Source organism: Scyliorhinus canicula, chromosome 6, assembly GCF_902713615.1.
Source record: "Scyliorhinus canicula chromosome 6, sScyCan1.1, whole genome shotgun sequence".
In the NCBI taxonomy this organism is placed as follows: domain Eukaryota; kingdom Metazoa; phylum Chordata; class Chondrichthyes; order Carcharhiniformes; family Scyliorhinidae; genus Scyliorhinus; species Scyliorhinus canicula.
This window is the reverse complement of record NC_052151.1, coordinates 78081229-78087124: the sequence shown is the minus strand read 5'-3', so window position 1 is coordinate 78087124 and position 5896 is coordinate 78081229. Positions and strand designations below refer to the sequence as shown.

General features: G+C 40.3%; 1 long non-coding RNA gene across 1 annotated transcript; it reads left to right on the top strand.

The window, feature by feature from the left end:
- The first annotated feature begins 267 nt into the window (after positions 1 to 267).
- LOC119967255 lies at positions 268 to 5528 on the top strand. The gene is made up of 3 exons (XR_005460952.1): positions 268 to 566; positions 3539 to 3626; positions 5461 to 5528. It is a non-coding gene; the product is annotated as an uncharacterized LOC119967255 (long non-coding RNA).
- The last annotated feature ends 368 nt before the right edge of the window (positions 5529 to 5896 follow it).

The window sequence follows — 5896 nt, the reverse complement described above, 5'->3', positions numbered from 1 at the left end:
CACCTAACCTGCACATCTTTGGACTGTGGGAGGAAACCAGAGGAGACCCACACGACATGGGGAGAACGTGCACACTCCGTACAGTGACCCAGCGGGGAATCAAACCTGGGACCCTGATACTGTGAAGCCACAGTGCTATCCACTTGTGCTACCGTGCTTCCCTGGAATCTCAACAGAATTATGATTGCATATCAGAAATAAGGATTGACAGTGATTGGTCCTTTCCTGTCGAGTAATGCACCATTCGGTGCAGTGTCTGGAACTCAGGATTTGATTGATGTCCCAGTGCTGCACTCAGTTGTTTGAAATCACAATGCTCCTTTCACTGCAACCAAGCCTTTGAAGCCCAGCTATAGATGTACCAGGAGACGACTGCGTCAGCTTCGGGCTTGACTCTGAACAGAGGTTTGTTTGTATTTTCCTGAAGGCCTCAGTATTCTTTCTGGGAGCACTAACACCTTCTATTGACTGGAGCCTCCCAACCCTTTTTGCTAGAGTGAAGGCAATGAAGATTGGAGACAATAAACAAATTGTTTTCTGGTTTAAGCTTTCTGTTCAAGACAAGGGTGAGTGCGACATTTCTAAATATATCCTTGAGAGCCTGAGATAGAACATCGAGTGCAGGAAACACCATGCAAACTGAACCGGCAATCAGGGCTGGTGATTGTCAGTGAGTTGAACCTACTTTCTCTGGTCAGCTCATATTTTCAGTCCATCTTTCACTCCAATTTAATTGTAAGGAGTAAGATTTTAATGAGTGTCAAGTTAACATCACCAGTCAAGTTAGTAAAACATTCATCAAAATTGTCAATGCAGAAAATTGAAACCTTGTTTATTTCTTATAGCTATGGTAAGGACCTTTATTTTAAAAATATATGAAGTTTGATTCTCTTCCCTTTTGCATGGAGCAAGGGTGAAACACGCCTCTTAATTGTGTTGTTGGAAATGTAGTTTTTGTAATATTATAGGCAGATTTCTATCCCTCCCCAAGAATGAGTTTTAAACATGGAGTCAAATGTTTGCAGGTTTATTGAATGAAATGAAAAATGAAATGAAATGAAAATCGCTTATTGTCACGAGTAGGCTTCAAATGAAGTTACTGTGAAAAGCCCCTAGTCGCCACATTCCGGCGCCTGTTCGGGGAGGCTGTTACGGGAATCGAACCATGCTGCTGGCCTGCTTGGTCTGCTTTTAAAGCCAGCAATTTAGCGTTGTGCTAAACAGCCCCTTTATTAAGGATTAAACCAACACCGAGATCACTTAAGATGCTGCCAAGCAAGACCAGACCTAACAGCAAGTTTAACTTAGTCCCTCTCTCTCTCTCTCTCTCTTTGTCTTGCTTCCTCCATCTAATTTCATTTAAGTTATGGTTACAATCTCACCCCACTAGCTGTACTCATCTTGCATTCCATAACCTTTCAACACATATTCTGGGTACAAAACCTGTACCAGAATCTCTCAAGGTGTTCAAGATCACAAGGCTTTGTTTCTGATACCCATAGTCCCAAGACTAACAGGCTGGTGTTTAGGGTTTGCAAGGTGTAGAATGTATTATGACTGTTAAGGATAAATCAATGTCTACATTTTTTAAATGTGTAACCCAGCCTGGAAAGCAATCTGCTCTGATCATGCTACAGGTCCCATAACCTTTTGATTCTAAGCGTGTAACTACAGAGCTGATATAAAATAGAACCTAATACAACAATGGACACAGATTAAATCCCAGGCTATCTCTCAATCTCTAAAGCTGTATAGTTTCCAACTTGCTGGATTATATTTTTGACTGATGCATAATCACATTTCATTTTCTTGAATTATGCAAGCACATTAAATAGTAGCAATTCTGTATTAGTATAGGTTTCAAAAGTTCTATGTATGGGTGAAAGGGTGAAGTTCCTGAAAAATATTAGCACACTGTCTGTTACTTCAATCATGCTCCCAAGGAGGAACTTGGTCTGCTGGAGCACATATGGAGTAGGCGCCTTCATTATTTAGACAGCGGCCAAAGAAAATTCAAAAATATGGGTGAAGCTTCCTGAATCCCAGATCCATGAGGCAGCGCTGAAACAATTGGACAGATATTTTTATAGCTAAAGAAACTTTACTTTACGGTCAAAAATTTTCTCTGTGCCCAGCATTTGTTAAACTTCTCTGGCAGTTCCTTTGTGTCTGGCCCGAGAGGTTTGGATGGAAACCCAATGAACTTCCTAGATCCATAAGTCTAAGTTCAAAAATATATGTTCTAGATTAATCACAAATTGGCTATGGCTCAGGTTTGATGTGAAGAGAAGAAAAGTAATTTTAAAAAAATTATGGGTACATGCATGATTAGAAATAGTCAACATGGTGGCAGGTCTTGTTTCACAAATCTACTACAGTTTTCCAAGGATACAATTTAGTTAGTTACTAAGCAATAGCAGTCTTTAACAATGGAAATTACAAAACAGAATTTTTGCAATGGTTAATTAACTTGTTGAATCTGCAAATGGTAGTTATTAAAAGGGTGACATGCACATGGAAAGATTCAGTATCGCAGAATCGCAGTCTCTTTACAGTGCAGAAGGAGGCCATTTGGCCCATCAAGTCTGCACCAGCTCGCTGAAAGAACTCTCCAACTAATCCCACTCCCCTGTCTTAGCCCTGTAACCTTGCACATTCGTTCTTTTCAGAATGCAACCCTGCTCTCGGGACTCGGGGGGCATGGAGAAATTGGTTTCAGTGAAATTGCGGGTACATAAACCAAACGTTTGGCCTGGCTCAGTTCCGTCTGTTTTCAACAGCAATGCAACTGACAACTCTGTTTCCTTTTTATTGAAAAGTTCTTCCTTCCCCTTCTATATGTTACCCTGTTCTACTCTGCCCCAGTTCCAGGACATGTGTAAAGTTGATCCAGTAAGACAGCTTTAGATTTTTATGGCCACCTGAGAGAACATAAAAAGGCCATACTTTAACAACCCACTCAAATTACAGGACCTCTGACAGTGCAACATTCTTTCAGTACCGCCTGCGCTGAAAAGTGCCAGCCAAGATTATGTGGTTCTTTCTGTGAAATAGAGCTTAAATTCATCTGACTCAGAGGATATTGTGCTACCACTGAGTTAAGGCTCTTAACTTGGAAAGAACCTAATGTTCTCTGAATAGCATGCAACCATGTTGCTTTTCAAGGGCAAGTTTCCATATCAGCAACTTTTTGTGATAGCAATGTAGAAGTTACATATTATGCTCCTCGAGACAGACTCTCATTATTCTCTGGAAAGGGATGGAAAGTCGAGAAAGGAAATTAATCCTTAAATTGCGAAGCTCCATTGTGTTCTGTAACAAAAAAAAGCACCAGGAATTCTCATTATTCTCCGCTGCAGGAGATTATATGCTCCTATCACTGACTGTGCTTCAATAATCTTATGGTTGAGACCTTTCCTACCCTATTCAGAAATTGTGTCCTTACTTTTGAACTAACACAAACTTTTTTCTAAATGGTACTTGAATATCTGAAGCTGTGCTACAACTAATTGCCTTTTCTTTTTGTGCGCCAACAAAGAGTAATGCCGCCAATGATGCAGCCAGGAGCCATCTTGTTAAACATTGCATTATTCCTGAGTCTTTGCTTTCCATCAGTTTCCTTCACGGTAAGGATTCCAAGGTTTCTGTCACTTCATTGCATTCTTTAATGTGACAATGTGTTGTGATTTTTTTTAATGTAACTGAATATTGTTCCATTTAAGTAAGATCAAACTTATCAAAGTTACAGTCAAAGTTAGTTTGTAGGCAGTTAGTTCAATTTAAAAAACACATCAAATAACCTCCATAAATCTTTTAGGAAACTTCGAAGTGAAATTATTGATCAGAGTTACCAAAGTGTGCAGTCAGTACATAGGTTTGGGACCAATTCTTCAGTCCCAGCAAAATAGCAATAAGATTGCCCCTTTCCTTTGCATTCATAATAATCTTAATAATAATCTTTATTGGGCAGCACGGTGGTGCAGTGGAAGCACTGCAGTCTCAAGGCGCTGAAGTCCCAGGTTCGATCCCGGCTCTAGGTCACTGTCTGTGTGGAGTTTGCATATTCTCCCCATGTTTGCGTGGGTTTCGCCCCCACAACCCAAAGATGTGCAAGGTGGGTGGATTGAACACGCTAAATTGCCCATTAATTGGAAAACATTAATTGGGTGCTCTAAATTTGTTAAAAATAAAATAATAATCTTTATTGTCACAAGTACACTTACATTTACACTGCAATGAAGTTACTGTGAAAAGCCCCTAGTTGCCACATTCCGGTGCCTGTTCGGGTACACTGAGGGAGAATTCAGAATGTCCAAATTACCAAATTAGTGTCTGCGTGGGTTTCCTCCGGGTGCTCCAGTTTCCTCCCACAAATCCCGAAAGATGTGCTGTTAGGATCCCATTGTTCCAAACTATATCTACGATCCCTGAACTCTTAAGACTTCCCCATTTCCCCAAGCAACATCCTAATTAAATAAACCTATAAGTTAAAACCAGCTTATAGTTACCACACAATACAGGGACGAGAATAAGTCTGGCAAACATCTTGTCCGAGTCCATCAAAAATATTTGAACTCCCTTTATGAAGGTTTTCACCACTGCCTTGGCTCTAAGAGGCTGTTAAATGTAAAACTGTCCTCCGGCTGCTAGTTGTAAATTTTCTTGTCTGCTTCTGAGGCTGTTAGGTGTCAACTGGCCTCCCTTGCTTCTGAGGGTCTGGGCAATTGTATCTTTATTCCACTTTGATTTTGCCTTCTGTATGTTTGGCTGTCTTCCCCCCTCAATTTCCTTGACTCTAGAAATTATTATGTATATGTCTCACTGATCTCCCAATCATCTAGATAATCTGTTTTTACTAATAGGCATTGACACTGATCCTATCTGCTAATCTCAATACTTGGAGAGGTAAATCTCATCCAGCCTTTTGAAAACTGACTACTGCTGGCGCTAGGCAAATTTCTACATATTCCTGGGCATATCGCATCCGAATATGTCTTGTTAAATTTGTGTGCCTGCACGGCAAATTCACGGCAAATTCATGACAATAGAGGCTTGTAGCTTGCATGGTGTCACTCCACATCAAGTGTGGCTGGCCTGGAATCTCTCCCGCTCTTATTGGAGTATTAGGAAGGTTTTCCAGGTTGGCCCATTCAACTTGTTTTGGCCCTGTTATGAACACACCTTCCATCAGGTCCAGGGGTGGGGCACAAACCTGGAGGTTCTGGCTCAGGCATGAATGCTACGCATTGGACCCAAGTTGGACAACATTGGATCCAAAAAAGACTGGTTACATTTTTTATGTCTGATTTCTTCTTCTGAACACATGTACTGATAATGATAGGCCTACTTAGTATTTCTATCATCTTCTGTTTTACTATAGCCAATCGGAAAAGCATGCAGACTGTCTAACCACTACAATATTTAAGTTTCAATTTTTGTAACCATTTCATTTTTCTTTAGGAAAGATTGCTGGGGAATGCAAATCCATCTCCTAAATCTTGTGACAGTGATGAATGTAAAGTGAAAGGTATTTAAGAAAAACTTCTTTACACTGCTAATTAATTTGCTTTAGAAACAATTTTAAAAAAATTTTTTATTCTCATCCTTTTTCACATTTTCTCCAAATTTACACCCAACAATAAACAATAATTAGTAACGAATGTCATCTCAATCCCCATATCAATAACAACAATCCCATCCTCCCACCAAACCCCCAAACATTAGCCCACATGTTAACATAAACAAATGACAAAAAGGAATCAGGAATCACCCATAGTCACCATAAACACATACAGTCCCCTCCCCCCAACCCTCCTGGCCACGCCCCCTTAATGGTCGATGTGATCCAATTCTCAAAAGTGTACAATGAATAACGCCCTTGAATTGTAGAACCCCT